Consider the following 20,856-nt stretch of genomic DNA (forward strand, 5'->3'; position numbering starts at 1 on the left):
GGACATTTAGGGTGTTTCAGATTTTTGGCTATTACAAACAAGGCTGCTATGAACGACTGTGTACAAGTTTTGTGTGGACTTAAGTCTTCATTTCTGTAGGATTAATATCCAGGAGTGCAACTGTTGGGCTGCAGGAGAAGTGTACATTGAATTTCTTTAAGAAAATGTCAAACGATTTCCTAGAGCGACTGTGCCATTTTACATTCCCGTCAGCAATGCGTGAGAGATCCAATATCTCCTCATCCTCACTAGCATTTGGTATTGTCACTATTTTTTTAATGTGTTCTGATAGATACGTAGTGATATCTCATTGTGGTCTTAGTTTGTATTTCCCTAATGGCTAATGATATTGAATACATTGTTATGTGCATATTTTCCCTCTGTATATCATCTTAAAAATTTTTTTTTAATTTTTAGAGAGGGAGAGAGTGTGTGCATGAGTGGGGGAGGGGCGGGGGGGAAGAGAGAGAGAGAGAGAGAGAGAGAGAGAATCCTAACCAGGTTCTGTGCTGAATGGGACTTGATCCCACTACCATGAGATCATGACCTGAGCCAAAATCAAGAGTTGGATGCTTAACCAACTCAGCCACCCAGGTGCGCCTGTATGTCATCTTTAATGAAATGTCTCTTCATGTCCTTTGCTTATTTATACATTATATCAAGGGAATCATACAGTATGTAGCCTTTGGGATTGACTTTTTTCACTCAGCAGAAGTCCCTAGAGGTTCATCCAAGTTGTTGTATCAGTAGTTTGATCCTCTTTATTGCTGAGTAGTATTCCATGGTGTGTATGACCATAGTTTAACCATTCACCTGTTGTAGAACTTTTGGGCTGATCACTATAAACATCAGGGGACAGGTTTTTATGTGGATATAAATTTTCATGTCTCTGGAGTAAACACCCAAGAGTGCAATTGCTGGATCCATGTTTAATTTCTTATAAAATTAACTGTTATAAAAAAAACTGCCAAACTGTTTTCCAGAGTGACTGTATCATTTTACAGCCCCGCCAGCAATGTATAAGTGATCCAGTTTCTCTGCATCCTCTCTAACATTTGATGTTGTCACTGTTTTTAAAATTTTAGACATTCAGCTAGGTGTATACTGAAACCTCATCATGGCCTTAGTTTGCATTTTTCTGATAGCTAATAATGTGGAACATCTTGTTATGTGCTTGTTTGTTACCTGTATATCCTTTTTGGTGAAATGTCTTTTCACATCTTTTGCTCATTTTCTAATTAGGTTATTGTTTTCCCCTTTCTTAAAGCCTTTACTTGAGACATGATGGAAAAATCTGACAGGTACACTTGGAAAAGTAAGACATGATCACAGTTAAAAGTGAAGACAATCTGACCAGAAAGCTTAAATGACTGTCAGCTAATGTTGAAGCTAAAGTTCTGAGTGTGACATGCTATGGGACTGAAAGGAATGGTAACTAATATTCCTCTCCTTTCTCTTCACCCTCTCCTTCAGTAGAATCCACACCAACCTCCTCATAATCCTTCTCAAGGGCAGCCATGTCCTCACAGGCCTCAGAAAACTCTCCTTCCTCCATGCCCTCACCCACACACCAGCGAACAAAGGCGCGCTTGGCATACATCAGGTCAAACTTGTGGTCCCACTGTGGTCCAGGCGAGCCCAGGCCTCAGCAATGGCTGTGGTGTTGCTCAGCATGCACACAGCTTGCTGTACTTTGGCCAGATCTCTACCAGGTACCACAGTGGGAGGCTGGCAATCAGTGCCAACTTTGAAGCTAGTGGGGCATCAGTCTACAAACTGGATGCTGGCACTGGGTCTTGATAGTGGCAATGGCAGCACTGACATCTTTGGCAACCATGTCACCATGGTACAATAGGCAGCAAGCCATGTATTTACCATGGTGAGTGTCACATTTCACCATCTGGCTGGCTGGCTCAAAGCATGCATTAGTGATCTCTGCTACAGAAAGGTGTTCATGGTAGGCTTTTCCGGCAGAGATAACAGGGACATATGTGGCCAGAGAGAAGTGGATGTGGGGATAAGGCACCAGGTTGGTTTGGAATTCTGTTAGATGAACATTCAGAGCTCCATAGAATCTGAGGGAAGCAGTGATGGAAGACATAATCTGGCTAATAAGGCAGTTAAGGTTAGTGTAGGTTGGTCATTCAATATTGAGGTGTCTACACCAGATGTCATAGATGGCCTCATTGTCTACCATGAAGGCACAATCAGAGTGCTCCAGGGTGGTGTGGGCAGTGAGGGTGGAGTTTCAGTGCTCACCTACAGCAGTGGAACCCTGGAGCCTGGGTAAGTGGAGAACTCCAGCTTGGATTTCTTGCCATAATCAACAGAGAGATATTCCATCAGCAGGGATGTGAACCCGGAAAACGGTTCCCCCTCCAAAGCTGTGGAAAACCAAGAAGCCCTGAAGACTTGTGCACTGGTTGGCCAATTTCCAAATTCGGTCCAAGACAAGGTCAGTAATCATTGGCCTTGATCATTGATTCTGAACGCAGTGCCTTAGACTGCTCGGCCATCCTGACTTGGTCTTGATCATTGATCCTTACCAATGGTGGTAAGCACAGTTATTGGCAGCATCTTCCTAGACTGTGATAAGCTCTTAGGGTGGAAGAGCTGGTGGTAGGTGCCAGTGCGAACTTCAAAAATGACTGTGGGTTCCAGGTCTGTAAACACTGCCCTGGGCACATTTTTGCTAGCACCTGTGTCACTGAAGAAGCGTTAAAGGAGTCATCTCCTCCCTCAGTGGTCTTGTCACTTTGCATCTGGCCATCAGGCTGGATGCAGTGTTCCAGGCAATAGAGTTCCCAGCAGGCATTGCCAATCTGGACACCAGCCTGGTGAATGTGGATGGAGGTGAACTCACACATGGTGGCTATGGGTTAGCAGGCTCAGGAGACAGGAGCAGACACTGGGTCCCACTTACCTTCTCCTACAAGTTAAGAGTCAAGATAAGTAATGCACTTATTTTTAACTGATGAATTTTGAGAGTTCTTTGTATATGCTAGATATACGTCTTCTGTCATATGTTTGGTTTGCAAGGATTTGCTCCTAGTCTGTATTTTGGTTACCTTTTTTTTCTTTAATTTTTATTTATTTTTATTTTTTATTTTTTTCCCTCTATTTTATTTTATTTTATTTTATTTTTACAAATAGTTTATTGTCAAATTAGTTTCCACATAACACTCAGTGCTCATCCCCACAAGTGTCCTCCTCCATGCCCATCCCACCACCCCCCCACATCCATCAGTCCTCAGTTTTTGTCAGCATTCAAGAGTCTCTCATGGTTTGCCTCTCTCCCTTTCCCCCACCATTTCCCCCCTTCTTCTCCCCCTTGTTCCTCCGTCAAGTTCCTCCTAATCCTCCTATACGTGCAAACATATGATATTTGTCCTTCTCTGCCTGACTTATTTCGCTCAGCATAACACCCTCAAGGTCCATCCATGTTGCTACACATGGCCAGATTTCATTCTTTCTCATTGTCATGCAGTATTCCATGGTATAGATAAACCACATCTTCTTGATCCATTCATCTGTTGATGGACACTTAGGCTCTTTCCATATTTTAGCTATTGCGGAGAGTGCTGCTATGAACATTGGGGTACATGTGCTCCTATGCATCAGCATTTCTGTATCCCTTGGGTAAATTCCTAGCAGTGCTATTGCTGGGTCATAGGGGAGTTCTATTGTCAGTTTCCTGAGGAACCTCCACACTGTTTTACAGAGGGGCTGTACCAGTTGACATTCCCACCAACAGTGTAGGAGGGTGCCTGTTTCTCCACATCCTCGCCAGCATCTAGAGTTCTCTGATTTGCTCATTTTAGCCACTCTGACTGGCGTGAGGTGGTATCTCAGTGTGGTTTTGATTTGTATTTCCCTGATGAGGAGGGATGCTGAGCATCGTTTCATGTGTCTGTTGGCCATCTGGATGTCCTCTTTGGAGAAGTGTCTGTTCATGTCTTCTGCCCATTTCTTCACTGGGTTGTTTGTTTTTCGGGCGTGGAGTTTGGTGAGTTCCTTATAGATTCTGGATATTAACCCTTTATCTGATATGTCATTTGCAACTATCTTTTCCCATTCCGTTGGTTCCCTATTAGTTTTCTGGGTTGTTTCCTTGGCTGTGCAGAAGCTTTTAATCTTGATGAGGTCCCAATCATTTATTTTTGCTCTTGATTCCCTTGCTTTTGGGGATGTGTCAAGTAAGAAGTTGCTGCGGTGGAGGTCAAGGAGGTTGTTTCCTGCTTTCTCCTCTAGGGTGTTGATAGTTTCCTGTCTCACGTTCAGGTCCTTGATCCATTTTGAGTTGATTTTTGTGCATGGTGTGAGAAAATGATCTAGTTTCATTCTTCTGCATGTTGCTGTCCAGTTCTCCCAACACCATCTGTTAAAAAGGCTGTCTTTTTTCCATTGGATATTCTTTCCTGCTTTGTCAAAGATCAGTTGGCTGTATACTTTTGGGTCCACTTCTGAGTTCTCAATTCTGTTCCATTGGTCTATGGGTCTGTTTTTGTGCCAATACCATACTGTCTTGAGGATGACAGCTTTGTAGTAGAGGCTAAAGTCTGGGATGGTGATCCCTCCCGTTTTGGTTTTATTTTTCAGGATTACTTTGGCTATTCGGGGTCTTTTGTGGTTCCATACAAATTTTTGGATAGTTTGTTCTAGTTTTGAGAAGTATGCTGGTGCAATTTTGATTGAAATTGCATTGAATGTGTAGAGTGCTTTAGGTAGTAATGACATCTTAACTATATTTATTCTTCCTATCCATGAGCATGGAATGTTTTTCCATTTCTTTGTGTCTTCTTCAATTTCCTTCATAAGTTTTCTATAGTTTTCATCATACAGATCTCTTGTATCCTTGGTTAGGTTTATTCCGAGGTATTTTATGGTTTTTTTGTGCAATGGTGAATGGGATCCGTTTCTTGATTTCTCTTTCTGTTGCTTCATTGTTGGTGTATAAAAATGCAACCGATTTATGTACGTTGATTTTGTACCCTGCAACTTGGCTGAATTCTTGGATCAGTTCTAGTAGACTTCTGGTGGAGTCTGTCGGGTTTTCGATGTAGAGTATCATGTCATCTGCGAAGAGTGAAAGTTTGATTTCCTCTTTGCCAATTCTGATGCCTTTGATTTCCTTTTGGTGTCTGATGGCTGATGCTAGGACTTCCAGCACTATGTTAAACAACAGTGGTGAGAGTGGACATCCCTGTCGTGTTCCTGATCTCAGGGGGAAAGCTCTCAGTTTTTCCCCGTTGAGAATGATGTTAGCTGAAGGCTTCTCATAGATGGCTTTGATGATGCTTAAGTAGGTTCCTTCTATCCCGACTTTCTCTAGAGTCTTTATTAAGAAGGGATGCTGTACTTTGTCAAATGCTTTTTCTGCATCTATTGACAGGATCATATGGTTTTTATCTTTTCTTTTATTGATGTGATGGATCACATTGATTGATTTGCGAATGTTGAACCAGCCCTGTAACCCAGGAATGAATCCCACTTGATCTTGGTGGATGATTCTTTTGATATGCTGCTGGATTCGATTTGCAAGGATCTTGTTGAGGATTTTTGCATCCGTATTCATCAAGGATATTGGCCTGTAGTTCTCTTTTTTTGCTGGATCTCTGTCTGGCTTGGGAATCAGAGTGATGCTGGCTTCATAAAATGAGTCCGGGAGTTTTCCTTCGATTTCTATTTTTTGGAATAGCTTGAGAAGAATTGGGATTAATTCTGTTTTAAATGTCTGGTAGAATTCCCCAGGGAAACCATCAGGTCCAGGGCTCTTATTTGTTGGGAGATTTTTGATCACTGATTCGATTTCTTCACTCGTTATGGGTCTGTTCAGGTTTTCTATTTCTTCCCGTGTGAATTTTGGTAGTGAGTGTGTGTTTAGGAATTTGTCCATTTCTTCTAAGTTGTCCAATTTGTTGGCATATAATTTTTCATAGTATTCCCTGATAATTGCTTGTATTTCTGAGGGGTTGGTTGTAATAGGTCCATTTTCATTCATGATTTTGTCTATTTGGGTGCTCTCTCTTTTCTTTTTGATAAGCCTGGCTAGAGGTTTGTCAATTTTGTTTACTTTTTCAAAAAACCAACTCTTGGTTTCATTGATCTGTTCAGTTGTTTCTTTGGTCTCTATGTTGTTTATTTCTGCTCTAATTTTTACTATTTCTCTTCTTCTACTGGGTTTAGGGCATTCTTGTTGCTCTGCCTCTAGTTCCTTTAGGTGAGCTGTTAGATTTTGGACTTGCGCTAGAAAATGACACTTTAAAATAATCTATATGATAGGGTGCCTGGGGGGCTCAGTCGGATAAGTGTCTAACTTCGGCTCAGGTCATGATCTCACAGTTTGTGGGTTCGGGCCCTGCATTGGGATCTGTGCTGGCAGCTCAGAGCCTGGAGTCTGTTTCAGATTCTCTGTGTGTGTCTCTCTCTCTGCCCCTCCCCTGTTCATGCTCTGTCTCTCTCTGTCTCAAAAATAAACTATAAACTATAAAATTTTTAAAAAATAATATATATGAATATAATAGAGCACCTCACATTTTACAAGCCTTTCCCAAATAAAATAAGATAAAAACAGAGGAAGGAAAACCATAAGAGACTCTTAAATATAGAGAAGAAACTGAGGGTTGCTGGAGGGGAGGTGGGTGGAGGGATGGGCTGAATGGGTGATGGGCATTAAGGAGGGCACTTGTTGGGATGAGCACTGGATGTTTTATGTAAGTGATGAATCACTAAATTCTACTCCTGAAGCGAATACTACACTGTATGTTAACTAACTTGAATTTAAATAAAAAATGAAAAATAAAAGACTTTCCCATGTGTAGCCTGGTCCACTGCCGTGATATAGCTAATGATTTAGGTTGCATTACTACTGGCTAATGATTGGTGATGAAACAAGACGACAGATACCACTAGATCAAGGGGGAATGAGGTTGACCTTCCCAGCTACGTTCTCAAACTGGAACTGTTAATCTCTTCCTCATGGGCAGCCAGATTGAGTCCTCTTTACTGATGCTGGGTGAGACACGACTACTCTGAATTCTTATGACAGCAGTGTGTGAATGTGTAGGGAGAGAGGAAGAGCTCAAAATTAGTGTGTGTGGAAGCATCCAGGCTTGTGACTGTGAAATGTGGGAAGCCTGGAATCTCTTGGCTCTACTGCCTCAGTAGCCTGCCTGTTTCCTGAAAAAGACACAGGGGAGGAAATAATGGCTTCTGGGTTGATGACGAATTTGTCACAAGTGAATAAGAATTTGATCTTTCTCCAAAAGGTAGGCACCAGGCAGACATTTCTCCTTTGCCTGGCAAGGAGTTTCCAGAAGCAGACTCTAGCAACTCCTACCTTGATTCCTGATCATGCATTGCCAGGTCTTTGGGCCCCTTGTGGGTAGGGAGGGACTACACAGACATGCTCCCATTCAGCTCCTCACCCAGGCCACCTACCCTCCCCTGTGGATCACGTTCTGCTGAGTGCTCTGGTGGACACTACAGGAGGAGATAAATATTCTTCGTCTTAAGAAATTCATATTCTCAGTGGGGATGTCACTTTTTTTTAAACATTTTAAGATTGAATTTTTGTTTCTTAAATAGTTTATTGTCAAGTTGGTTTCCATATAACACCCAATGCTCATCCCAACAAGTGCCATCCTCCATAACCATCACCTCCCTTCCCCTCTCTCCCACCCCCATCAGCCCTCAGTTTGTTTTCAGCATTCAAGAGTCTCTCATGGTTTGCCTCTCTCCCTCTCCCCAACTATTTTTCCCCTTCTTCTCCCCCATGGTCCTCCGTTAAGTTCCTCCTAATCCACCTATACGTGCAAACATATGGTATCTGTCCTTTTCTGCCTGACTTATTTCGCTCAGCATAACACCCTCAAGTTCCATCCATGTTGCTACAAATGGTCAGATTTCATTCTTTCTCATTGTCATGTAGTATTCCATTGCTTATATAAACCACATCTTCTTGATCCATTCATCAGTTGATGAAGACTTAGGCTCTTTCCATCATTTGGCTATTGTTGAGAGTGCTGCTGTGAACATTGGGGTACATGTGCCCCTATGCATCAGCACTCCTGGGGGATATCACTTTTCAGTTGTTGAGTCTTTTGCTCATGTGTACATTGTTTTGTGGATTGTACTCAATTTTGGAGAAAGAGAGGAAAAAGTCTGGAAGAACCCAGAGTCCAGTATTGGAAATATAAATGAATACATGTGTTAGAGATGCTATTAGAGTATGAGACCAGATAAAATAGTTTGTCTTGGGAGTGAGTGTGGACACTGAGACTTAGGGTAGAAGACCCGTCTAAATTTCCTCTTAATCAGGTCTCCAAACCACAGGGCTATCACCTCCCTCATTCTCATATGAACGCTAGAGGAGATAGTATCTCACTGAGACAGAATCTGTGTGGGTTTATGGGAATCAGTGGCCTTCAGGTATGTGGCTATGGACTCCCCCTGGGGAGGAGTGGGATAGGATTTGTTGGACCTCACTCAGAGGACCCCACACAGAGATGTGACATAGAAGATCTATAGCAATCTGGTGATATTATGCAAAAATGGCATCATTCCTTTACTTAGTCATTTATGGGGCAAATATTTCCTAAGCATTTATTGCATTCCTGGATGTGGGCTGAGGACTGGGAAAACACCAGTACATGAGACAGAATGACGCTTGCTATCATGGGGCTTGTTGTCTAATGACTTCCCTATGAAATGTAGACCTGTACTTTTCACTGACTTTTTGTTTCCTTCATGGTTAAAAGGATTGGGGTTCCTTAAATGTGTATCTAAGGTTGAGCATGAGTTTCAGATGAGAGACTCTCACAATATATTGGGGGCACAGAATGGATATTTGAGTTGGGATCCTTTTGAAAGACTTATATTGGGGATATCTGGGTGGCTCAGTTGGTTGAGTGTCTGACTTCAGCTCAGGTCATGATCTCATGGCTTGTGAGTTCAAGCCCCACATTGGGCTCTCTGCTGTCAGTACAGCAGAAATCCTCTGTTGCCTCCTCTCTCTGCCCCTCCCTCATCCTTTCTCTCTCAAAAATAAATAAACATTTTTTAAAAAGAAGAAAAAAGAAAGACTTATATTGGATTGTTGAGAACTTTGGTTTGCTTATTTGCCACCTTTACAGGCATATTTGCCTGTCTTTAGAACCCCTGAGAGTGAAAATGTTCACGGTTGTTTCATGGAAGCTCTTCTTATCCTCTGTGCAATTGTCCCACATCATGTACTCTTTCTCATGAGCAGGACATCAACCATACAAACCTAATTTCAGTGAGAGACCTACTTACGTTCTTTAAGTTTAACACTTTCATATGGGTTCTTAATTTCTCCCCACTCAGGATTTCTGATAATAACTTCTTTTTGTTAACATCAATCACAATTGTCATAGAACCATTGTTAGTAAATTACCTAAAATGTCTACACTTTATCCCTGTAATTGCCAATATGCCCATACAGCCATGGCTCTCAAAGTCTGTCTTTTCTCATAATTGCATGTTTCCTCATTTAGGGTCTGTATTTTGAATTTGGAAGAAATCTATATTGGCCATACTGACTTATTTGTGGTACATTACATCCCGATGACACATTTATTTTGTAACTGGAAGTTTCTACCTCTTGACCCCACACTGACTTTTTAAATCTTCATGCTGGCATTTCTTTCTCCATATTTTAAATATTTGTCAAGTTTGTTTCAGACTGAGGCTCTACTTAAGCACCCCGAGCCAACCTCTCAGCAGGGTACATTTGGGCACCACCCGTGCAATGACCTGAGCATTTTAAGAGTCACATGGGGTGATTCTTTGTCCTTTACATTAAGAGAATACTGGAAATGCCCTGAATTAGAAAAATTCATGTGTGGTAGGCTTCCCCAAAGATATTCAGGTGTGAATCCCTAGAGCCTGTGAATGCTACCTTACATGGGAAAAAAAGACTTTGCAGATGTGATTCAGTTAAGAATCTTGAGATGGAGAGAGTATATGAAATTATCCAGGTGGGCCCTCAATGAAATAACCAATGTCTGTATATGAGGGAAGCTGAGGTAGATTTAACTACAGAAGAGATGAAGGTGATGTGATGACAGAAGCAGGCATTAAAGATGGAAGACATGCCCACAAGCCAAAAAATACAGGTTGCCACTACAAGCTGAAGAAAGTAAGAAAACCGGTTCTTCCTCAGAGCCTCCAGAAAGCACGAGCACTGCCAACACCTTGACTTTAGCTTAGAAAGATCGACTTCAGACTTCTGACCTCCACAAATGTAAGGTAATAACATTTGTGTTGTTTTAAGCCACTAAGTTTGTGGTAATTTGTGAAAGAGGCAACAGGAAACTAATGCACCATCTAAGAACTGGGAAAGTCATCTAAGCAAGTTCAATTCACTCAGGAGAAAGCAGAAAAGAGACTATGAATATTATAAACTTAGTCAAAACACATTTCCACTGAAAATTCACATATATATTCCCATTAATTTGACTCAGATATTGAGTGCTTATAAAATAATTCAGCCTTAAACAATTATAAAATCTGTGTATGAAAATAGTGAGCATGCCTCATTGCAGAAGAATTACCCTTTCAGCTCGGAAAAAAAAATTATGGCATGAGCCATATACATGCACAGGAAATCATTCAAAAAATATAATGTTCATCATAGACCTAACAGAAGGACAGAATTCCAATGGGAATGGAATGAATGAATTGAAGGTAATGAATAGAAGAGTTTCTGCAGTCATCACTCGTCTCTTCATCAATAGGAAAGACTGTATTCTGAAGAGAAACCCAATGAATACACCATTTCTTTTGAAGTTTTCAACATAAGAGTTAACTCTTTACTCAGTACAAGAGAATACATACCAGAGTCTATGAATGCAATGAATTTGGGAAAGCCTCAGAGATTTCCCTATACTTAGGAATCACGTGAAAACTCACACTGGAGAGTATGAAAATTAATAAAAGGAAACCTCATTTAGAATGGAGTTGGGGAGGCCAGCAGGGGAAGCTCTCATGCTCTGCCACTTGTCAATTACAAACCCAGTAGGAAGGGAGGAATCCTACAAACTAATACTATTTTACTATTCCAACAGGAGGAAGTTTTCTTTGTTCCCCAGCAATAGCCCAGCCAATAAAAGACAGTCATAGCTCAGCCGATGAGAAGCTACTATACTTGGAAATCCCTGTTTACTCCAATGGGCTTTTTGTTTATAAAAGCCTTCCCAGGGGTGCCTAGGTGGCTCAGTTGGTTAAGAGTCTGATTCTTGATTTCAGATCAGGTCGTGATCTCATGGTTAATGGGATCAAGCCCTGTGTCTGGCTCTGTGCAGACAGCATGGAGCCTGCTTAGCATTCTCTCTCTTCTGATCTCTCTGCCCCTCTTGTTTTCTCTGTCTCTCTCTCTCTCTCTCTCTCTCTCTCTCTCCTCTCTTAAAGTAAATAAATAAATTTTTAAAAAGCCTCCCCAACTTCCCCTTTTCCTCTGTAAAAACGTATTCTTCTCCTTTGTACTCCAGACTTGCCTGTATTTTTGCTGCAACTTGCTTGTCTTGGATTGCAATTGTTTGCTATTCCCAAATAAACTCATCTTTTGCTGGTAAAATAACTACAGCTTTGTTTTTAAGATTAATAGGAGAAATCCTTTGGATGTATTCAATGTGGAAAGACCTTTAGTGTAAGCATATCCATTAAGGCATACATGAGAATTCACAATAGAGCAAAGCGTTATGAATGAAATCAATGTGGAAAAATGTCCAGGAAAAATACTTACCTTAAAAAGCAGAAGAGACTCTGTAATGGAGAAACTCTATGGATATTAGGCTGAAAATACCTCTCGTTGTCCCACATCACTTAGGAGTCACACAAAAATTCATACTGGATAAAAAATCTTACAAGTGTAATCAACAAAGAAAACAGTTCAGTCTGAGGGCTCAGAATAATACACATTGGGGAAAACCCCTATAAATGCAAAATTTGTGGAAAGACTTTGGTGATTCCTTTTCCCTTGGGAAACACTTGAGAACTCATGCTGGAAGGAAACTAGGGATGCTTTCACTTACTGTGCACATGGGAACTTAAAATGGGAATGAGACCTTATAAATGTTATGGATACGTAATTACTTTTGTCAGTATCTACCTTCAAAATGGACCACTAGGTCATTAATTTTTGTTCTTTTGCAATGTAAACATTTAAGACTATAAATGTCCCTTTAACTAACTCTTTAGCTACACCACACAAGGCTTATTATTTACTATTGCATTAGAATTTCGTTCTAAATATTGTCAAATTTCTATAATCATAACCTAAGTGATACATGGTTTATTTCAAATTTTATGTACTACTTAATATGTGTATATTTCAACTACATTTTTGTTTTGTAATACCAAATTGTGTACAAAGAACATTATCTTTATTAAATTGATTCTTTGTTATTTGTTGGGACTTATTTTCTGCTCTAGTATGGCAAATACTTCTAGCTTCTTATCTATTATCCATTCTCCCCTTCTGCCATGCTTAGAGAACACTGATTTTTCTCAGCTTAGTAAAGTGCACTATTATGAATAAGCTATCTCTCAGCTTTTAACAGTAATAAACAGACATTTTTCACCTTTGATTCTCTGTTTCCTGTGTTTCTCAGTTGGTTCTGAACTTGAGAGTGGATGAGATAGGTATTATTTCTATATAGTTTATGTGTTCTCTGTCTACTAATATTCATATTGTCTCTTGAATGTCTTATATGGGGCTGTTTCTTAACACAGTGCTGATTGAGTAGGCATCTCTCTGTGTGTACACCTGGCTCCAAAGAAGACATCCAGATGCCTGACAGACACATGAAAAGATGCTCAACATCACTCATAATCAGGAAATGCAAATCAAAACCACAATGAGATATCATTTCACACATGTCAGAATGACTAAAATTAAAAAAAAAAACCTCAAGAAACAACAAGTGTTGGTGAGACTGTGGAGAAAAAAGAACCCTCATGCACTGTTGGTGGGAATGCAAACTGGTGCAGCCACTCTGGAAAACAGTATGGAGATTCCTCAAAAAGTTATAAATAGAACTATCCCATAATCCAGCAATTGCACTACTAGGTACTTACCCAAAGGATACAGAAATAATGATCGAAAGGGTACATGTACCCTGATGTTTATAGCAGCATTATCAACAATAGCCAAATTATGGAAAGAGCCCAAGTCTCCTTTGATTGATAATGGATAAAGAAGATGTGATATATATATATATGTATATATATGTGTGTGTGTGTGTATACATATATACATATACACATATATACACACACACAAATATATACACACACATATATATATATACATACATATACACATATGTGTGTGTATATATATATATATATATGTGTGTGTGTAATATTACTCAGTCATCAAAAATAATGAAATCTTGCCTTTTGGAATGACAAGAATGGAGCTAGACTGTATTATGCTAAGTGAAATGATACCATATGATTTCACTCACATGTGGAATTTAGGAAACAAAACAGATGAAACATATGGGAAGGGAAAAAGAGAAAGAGAGAGAGGGGAACAAACCATAAGAGATTCTTTTTTTTTCAGTTTTTATTTATTTTTTATATTTTTATGTTTTTACAAATAGTTTATTGTCAAGTTGGTTTCCATATAACACCCAGTGCTCATCCCCACAAGTGCCCTCCTCCATGCCCATCACCCCCCCTTCCCCCCACACCCATCAGTCCTCAGTTTGTTCTCAGCATTCAAGAGTCTCTCATGGTTTGCCTCTCTCCCTCTCCCCCACTATTTCCCCCCTTCTTCTCCCCCATTGTCCTCCGTTAAGTTCCTCCTAATCCTCCTATACGTGCAAACATTTGGTATTTGTCCAAACCATAAGAGATTCTTAACTATAGAGAACAAACTGAGGGTTGATGGAAGAAGGTGGGTAAGGGATGAGCTAAATGTGTGATGAGGTTTTTTTTGTTTTTTTTTGTTTTTCTGAGAGAGAGAGAGACAGCATGATCAGGGGAGGGTCAGAGAGAGAGGGAGTCACAGAATCTGAAGCAAGCTCCAGGCTCTGAGCTAGCTGTCAGCACAGAGCCTGATGCGAGGATAGAACCCACGAACCACGAGATCATGACGTGAGCTGAAGTCAGACGCTTAACCGAGGGGCCACCCAGGCACCCCAAATGGGTGATGAGTATTAAGGAAGGCACTTGTTATGATGAGCACTGGGTGTTATATGTAAGTGATGAATCACTGAATTCTACTCCTGAAACCAATATTACACTATATGTTGAGTAATTAGAATTTAAATAAAAATTTTTAACATTTTTTGGTGGGGGAAAGGGAGAGAGGCAAACCATGAGAGACTCTTGAATGCTGACAAAAACTGAGGACTGATGGATGTGGGGGGGAGGAGGACACTTGTGGGGATGAGCACTGAGTGTTATGTGGAAACTAATTTGACAATAAACTATTTGTAAAAAAAATAAATAAATAAAAATAAATGCAAGAAAAAAATTTTTTTAACATTTTTTTGAGAGATAAATGTTTATTTATTTTTAAGAGAGAGAGACAGAGCATGAGCAAGGGAGGGGCAGAGACAGAGAGAGAGACAGAGAATCTGAAACGGGCTCTAGGCTCAGCTCTCAGCACAGAGCCCGATGTAGGGCTCAAACTTGGGAACGGTGAGATCATGACCTGAGCCTAAGTCTGACACTCAACCGACTAAGCCACCCAGGCACCCTAAATAAAAATATTTATTTATTTATTTATTTATTTATTTATTTATTTATTTATTTTAGAGAGCAATTTGTTTTATTTTGTCCATGAACTATTTAGTTTCTATTAATTTTGGTGGTTAAAAAAAACAGCCAACTTTATTTTATAAATCAAGATTGAAGTCCTCATTTATTTTTCTGATGTCTTCTAATTTTGCAAAATAAAATCAAATAAGAGGAATGAAACTATGCTTTATGATACTTCCATGTAAATAAAAAGAACATTTAAGCTTCTGGGATTATAGTTGTTTCTCATTATCAGTTTACGCACAGAGAAATGCACACATGCACATACTTGCATATTTAATATACAGAGAAGGTTGGCACCCAAAAGCAATTTTGCACAACATAGGGGAAATTTATTTATTTGTTTATTTATTTATTTATTAGTTTATGCATTCATTTATTTATTTACTATATATCTTTTTTCTTTTTTAAAAATAGTTTATTGTCAAGTTGGTTTCCATATAACACCCAGTGCTCATCCCCACAAGTGCCCTCCTCCATGCTCATCACCCCCCTTCCTCTCCCCACCACACCCATCAATAGTGGGGGAGAGAGAGGGAGAAAAACCATGAGAGATTCTTGAATGCTGAGAAAAAATTTTAAAAATAATAAAATGAAAGGAAATGATAGCCTTTAAGTAAAAACAAGAAAAGTTGAAAGTCAAAGAATGCTGAGAAAATTTTTTAAAAATAATAAAATGAAAGGAAATGATAGCCTTTAAATAAAAACAAGAAAAGATGAAAGTCAAAGGACGGTGTAGTTATATTAACAGCAGACAATATAGACATTAAAGTCAAAATATTAAAAGAATAACTGCATAATGATAAAAAAGTTCAAATCACTAAAAAGACTTAATTCTAAAACCATATGCACTTAACATACGTATAATGGTCTCAAAACATACAAAACAAAACTTGACAGAAATACTAGGGAAAAATGGGAAATCTGTGATACCATACTTTACCTGTCTCAGCTGTCACTTGTGAGGATGCTGGGGAACAACCCAGATTTGATGCCTCTAGTGAACATCTTCAGGTATCACTGCCACACTTATAGATGTTATAGTGGGATCGAAGACAAGGTGTTGGGGCCAAAATGTATGGATTGTAAACTTGGCTCAATCACAGAATTTATAAAGATTCAGGCATAGAATCTAAACTCTCTAAATTACACCTTTTGGATCAGTAAAATGGCAATAATAATCCCTATTTCTTTTTAGTATTTAGTGGGAGAATAAATTAAATAGTGCATGTTTTGGAAAGTTTTTCTGCCTATCATTTCCCTAGTTTGTTCTGTGTGAAATACCAACGTTCAGGGGTATCTCTGTTCCATTACCCTTTTAGGTGCTCAGCAGCTCACTGTTCTTCTATGGGGGACTTATGAGTTTCCTGGGCCATGGAAAACAGGGTTTTCACATGAAGTTTTCACAATATGTACGACAGAGGTGACATATTTATCATAGCAGAATGTGGAAATGATGCTCACTTGTGGCCAGTTATGTAGGATGAGGCACTCCAAGTGTTTTCTCTCCTCCTCATTGCCACCCCCATGAGCTATGCCCCATAAGCCCTGGGAAAAACTGGACATGATCATGACCTGATTGGGATCTGGAATACTCACGCCTAGATCCTTGGCCTCTTGCTATTTTCTAACATTTTCTATTCTCATCAGCTAAACAAGAAACTGGGCCTAAGACTTCTTATTGTCCAATCCATGTGATAACAAATCACAGAGAAGCCCTGCTCTGTGGGCTGATGACATCCCTTTACTTTGGCACGCTATTTAGGGAGCCTATTCTGGAAAACCTCTGCTCTGCTTTCCTGAAGTTGGTTAAACAAACAAACAAGCAAACAACAACAACCAAACTTGCTAAACTTTGCTTATCTGTTTATTTATTTTGCTACGTCCCCTGTATAAGCCACAAAGACCAAAGCTAGCTTCACAACCACACTCCTTTCCAAGTTGCACTTTCTTTCTCTTTCAGTGACTTCTGGCTTCCTGTTTTCCCTGCTAAATCACACAAAAGAAATCAAGGATGGAGTTATATTGAGTCTAATAAATCTGATAGTTCATTCACAATAGGGAAAAACAGACAACAGTCCAAATTTCCATCAACTTGTGAATGGGTAGAGAAATTTTAATACATCCATACAATGGAATATTACTCAGCAATAAAAAGAAACAAAAGTACTAAATAATACAACATGGATGAATTTCAAAAGCATTATGCTGAGTCGAAGAAACCAGACACAAAATACTCCATTATGTTATGACTCCAGATGTATGGATTCCATATGACTTTATGGGTACAAACTATATTCCATATGACTCTATGACTCTATATGCAATGTCATGTGCTGTGTGATTACCTGAAATTCTAGAACAGACACATCTAGTCTCAGTGATGAAAGAAGGTCAGCGATGACCTTGGTGGGAGGCAGTGTGTGGACCAGACGTGTCACTTCTGGGGAATATTCTGTATCTTGATTTGGGGGGGTTGTCAAAACTCATCAAACACTTAATATTTGAGCATATTATACACTTTAGTGTGTATATTATCCTTCAATAAAAGAAAAGTTAACAAGCAAAAGAAAACTTAAAACACAGGATTTACCTCAGAACAATACCAGCTCACACCTTTACAAAGAAGTATAGGTCTGTTTCTCCTGAGAGTATTGATGCTTTCACAGATTCTGCTTCTCTAGCCTTTGCACCCATGGGGATCTTCCTGTTGTCCTCTCCTTGCCTGAAGTTTCACCTGAGGGTGCTGGGGACAGAGTACAGACAACTGCAGGAGTAGAGAGGATGGATCAGTTTTGTTTGATGCTCTCTCCTCAGGACTACAACAATGCCTGGACCAAGATTAGTGCCATAAACATATTCTGAGTGAATGATGGCAGAAAGTCTCCCACAGTTACCAAGAGGTCATTTTACTTCATGGAATCTTTAATTTTTTTAAATGTTTATTTATTTTTGAGAGAGGGACAGACAGAGCACGAGTCGGGGAGGAGCAAAGAGTGAGAGAGATACAGAATTCGAAGCAGGCTTCAAGCTCTGAACTGTCAACATAGAGTCTGTCACAGGGCTCGAACCCATGAAATGAACCATGAGATCATGACCTGAGCCAAAGTTGGATGCTTAAACGACTGAGCCACCCAGGCGCTCCACTTTATGGACTCTTTAAAGTGCACAGTTACCCATGATTTACTGGATTAGTATGCAAGAAAAATATTTTTCACTCAGAGAAGGAGGGATGCAGTAGGATGCAGCAGTGAGGACTGTTTGCTAATCTCGTCCCATGATTTCCATCTCCATTGGGTTACCAGCAGATCTTTCTCAAGAGCCAATACGCTATAGATTTTACATAGACATGCATACAAGTAACTATCTTGCTGGTACAAATGACCCAAAATATACATTCCCACATATTTCTAATTTTTAAATTTAGAGTATAATTTACATACATTAAAATGCTCCCATATTAGGTATATAGTGTGTTGAGTTTTCATAAATGTATAGACCCATGTACCTCCACCCTGAACAAGATATTTTTATCACTCCAGAAAGTTCAATTATGGTCTCTTCCCAGCCAATCCTCCCAATTCAGTCTTAAGCATTATTCTGACTCCTATTACTGTGGATTAGCTTTGTTGGTCTCGAATTTCATTTATTTATTTATTTATTTTTTTTACAAATAGTTTATTGTCAAATTAGTTTCCACATAACACTCAGTGCTCATCCCCACAAGTGTCCTCCTCCATGCCCATCCCCTCCTCCCCCCCACATCCATCAGTCCTCAGTTTTTGTCAGCATCGAATTTCATTTAAATGGAACCATACTCTTTTCTTTCTGGCTTCTTTTACTCAGCATATTGATTTTGAGATTTCTCTATGAAGTATGTATCAGGTTTTCTGCTCCATTTTATTGCTGAATAGTATTTCATTGTATGGATGTACCACAGGTTGTTGGATAGTTTAGATCTATAATGAATAAAGTTGCTGTGAACATTTATGAGGGACACTGGGTTGGTTTCTGGAGTGGGAGCCATAACCTCCTTCAGGAATGGTCAGTGATTGGCCTCTCCATAAGTCACTTTTGGAAACTGTGTGGGTCAGTGATTGACAGTCACTGACAGTCTGGGAAGAGTGATGATTGGACACCTGCTGGCGGTGTGGCACTGGCATGCCTGTATTGGGTATTGATTGAAGTTCCTGTGGAAAGCAGATAAGGGCTGACTCTTGGATGTAGTAATGGGCCATCACTGGATAGATGATATGAGGAGCCTGGGACATGCCAGTCATTGGAGGCTTTGAAGTGTCCTCTGGCAGTCCCTGTAGTCCAGCCACGGTGGGTTCTGCTGGTCAATAAATGATTGGCGGCAAGAGGAATCAGAGGCTTGGTCCCAGGGACTGGGACCCGAGGTGACCGAAAGTCAACAGTCCTGAGTTGGTCTGTCACTGGGGGACCTGATGTACACCAGGTTTCCAGTGTCCAAGAAGGGGGTCTGGAGGGTGAGAATGAGTTTTCATCTCTGTCAGAAGAGGGAGGGCCATGTAGATTGCCCTGCATGTGCACCGAAATATGCAAAAGTTCTGTTTATGCACATGAAATGTTGTCGCCCCTCAGCCCGAGTGCTTTGAAGGCAATAGAAATATTGTATATTGGGAACCAATCCTGTATGGGATTCAGTATTGCAGCGTGTGGACACCTTGGAGTCAGCTGACCTTGGCTTAACTACTTCCCTGTGCTTCCATTCGCTAGCAGTGTGACCTTGGGGCCGATGACCTAACATCGTTGCACTGTGGCTGCCTCTACTGTCAAATGTGCCTCATGATAATCATTGTCCTCTAGCTGACAGGGTTGCAGTGAAAATAAAGTGAAATACTTAGCAATGGTCACCGGGGCCTCAGGGCAGGGGAAGGTGGGTCAAAGAGGCAGCAGAGTCCAGACTTGCTGCCCCTCCTGCTGAGAGTGAGCACCGTGTGGACGATGTCCCACATCCAGAGCCTTGTGTGTTTCAGTGGAAAATGTGATGCAGCTGATGGAGGAAAGGTGGGATGGGAGGTTCGGTCCCACATCAGAGGAGGCAGCCCCCTACAGCATGTATGCAGGCAAGGTCCAGGTAGGGGTGGCCAATGGCCCTAGGCAGGGAGACGCTACCTCTGATCTCCAGCACAGGCCCTGCACTGCCCATTGCCTCTTTGCAGATGTTCAGCTGATGCACACTAGACCCTACTTTGCCCCTGGCACATTATTGTTAAACCTAACTCAAATTTCACCAATGTTTCCACTGAGATCTTTTTTTTTTTTTTTTTTGTCTGAGGATCTCCTCCAATCTTTAACAGCTCCTATCTTTCCTTGTCTCTCATGACCTTGACAGTTTAGAAGAGTACAGTTCAGGCATTTTGAAGAATGTCTCTCGATTTATGTTTGTCTGATGTTTTCTCATGATGAGTTGAAGTTATGCGTTTTAGCAAGAATACCACAGAAATGTCCATCACAGTGTACCTCATTAGGAGGTATATGATGTCAATGTTAACCCTGAGGTTGAGATAGTATCTGCTGATCACTGATTCGATTTCTTCACTAGTTATGGGTCTGTTCAGATTTTCTATTTCTTCCCGTGTGAATTTGGGTAGTGAGTGTGTGTTTAGGAATTTGTCCATTTCTTCTAAGTTGTCCAATTTGTTGGCATATAATTTTTCATAGTATTCCCTGATAATTGCTTGTATTTCTGGGGGGTTGGTTGTAATAGGTCCATTTTCATTCATGATTTTGTCTATTTGGGTGCTCTCTCTTTTCCTTTTGAGAAGCCTGGCTAGAGGTTGGTCAATTTTGTTTATTTTTTCAAAGAACCAACTCTTGGTTTCATTGATGTGTTCAGTTGTTTCTTTGGTCTCTATGTTGTTTCTTTCTGCTCTGATTTTTACTATATCTCTTCTTCTACTGGGTTTGGGGTGCTCTTGTTGCCCTGCCTCTAGTTCCTTTGGGCGAGTTGTTAGATTTTGCACTTGCACTTTCTCTAATTTCTTGAAATAGGCCTGGAGTGCAATGTACTTTCCTCTAAGAACTGCCTTTGGCGCA

The 20,856-nt window shown here is 40.3% G+C and overlaps 1 pseudogene; it reads right to left on the reverse strand.

Moving 5' to 3' along the window:
* Nucleotides 1-1,435: 1,435 nt before the first annotated feature.
* On the reverse strand, nt 1,436-2,867 carry LOC120219887 (annotated as a pseudogene).
* Nucleotides 2,868-20,856: the final 17,989 nt, after the last annotated feature.

Source organism: Hyaena hyaena, unplaced genomic scaffold (assembly GCF_003009895.1).
Source record: "Hyaena hyaena isolate Hyena2069 unplaced genomic scaffold, ASM300989v1 scaffold_658, whole genome shotgun sequence".
In the NCBI taxonomy this organism is placed as follows: domain Eukaryota; kingdom Metazoa; phylum Chordata; class Mammalia; order Carnivora; family Hyaenidae; genus Hyaena; species Hyaena hyaena.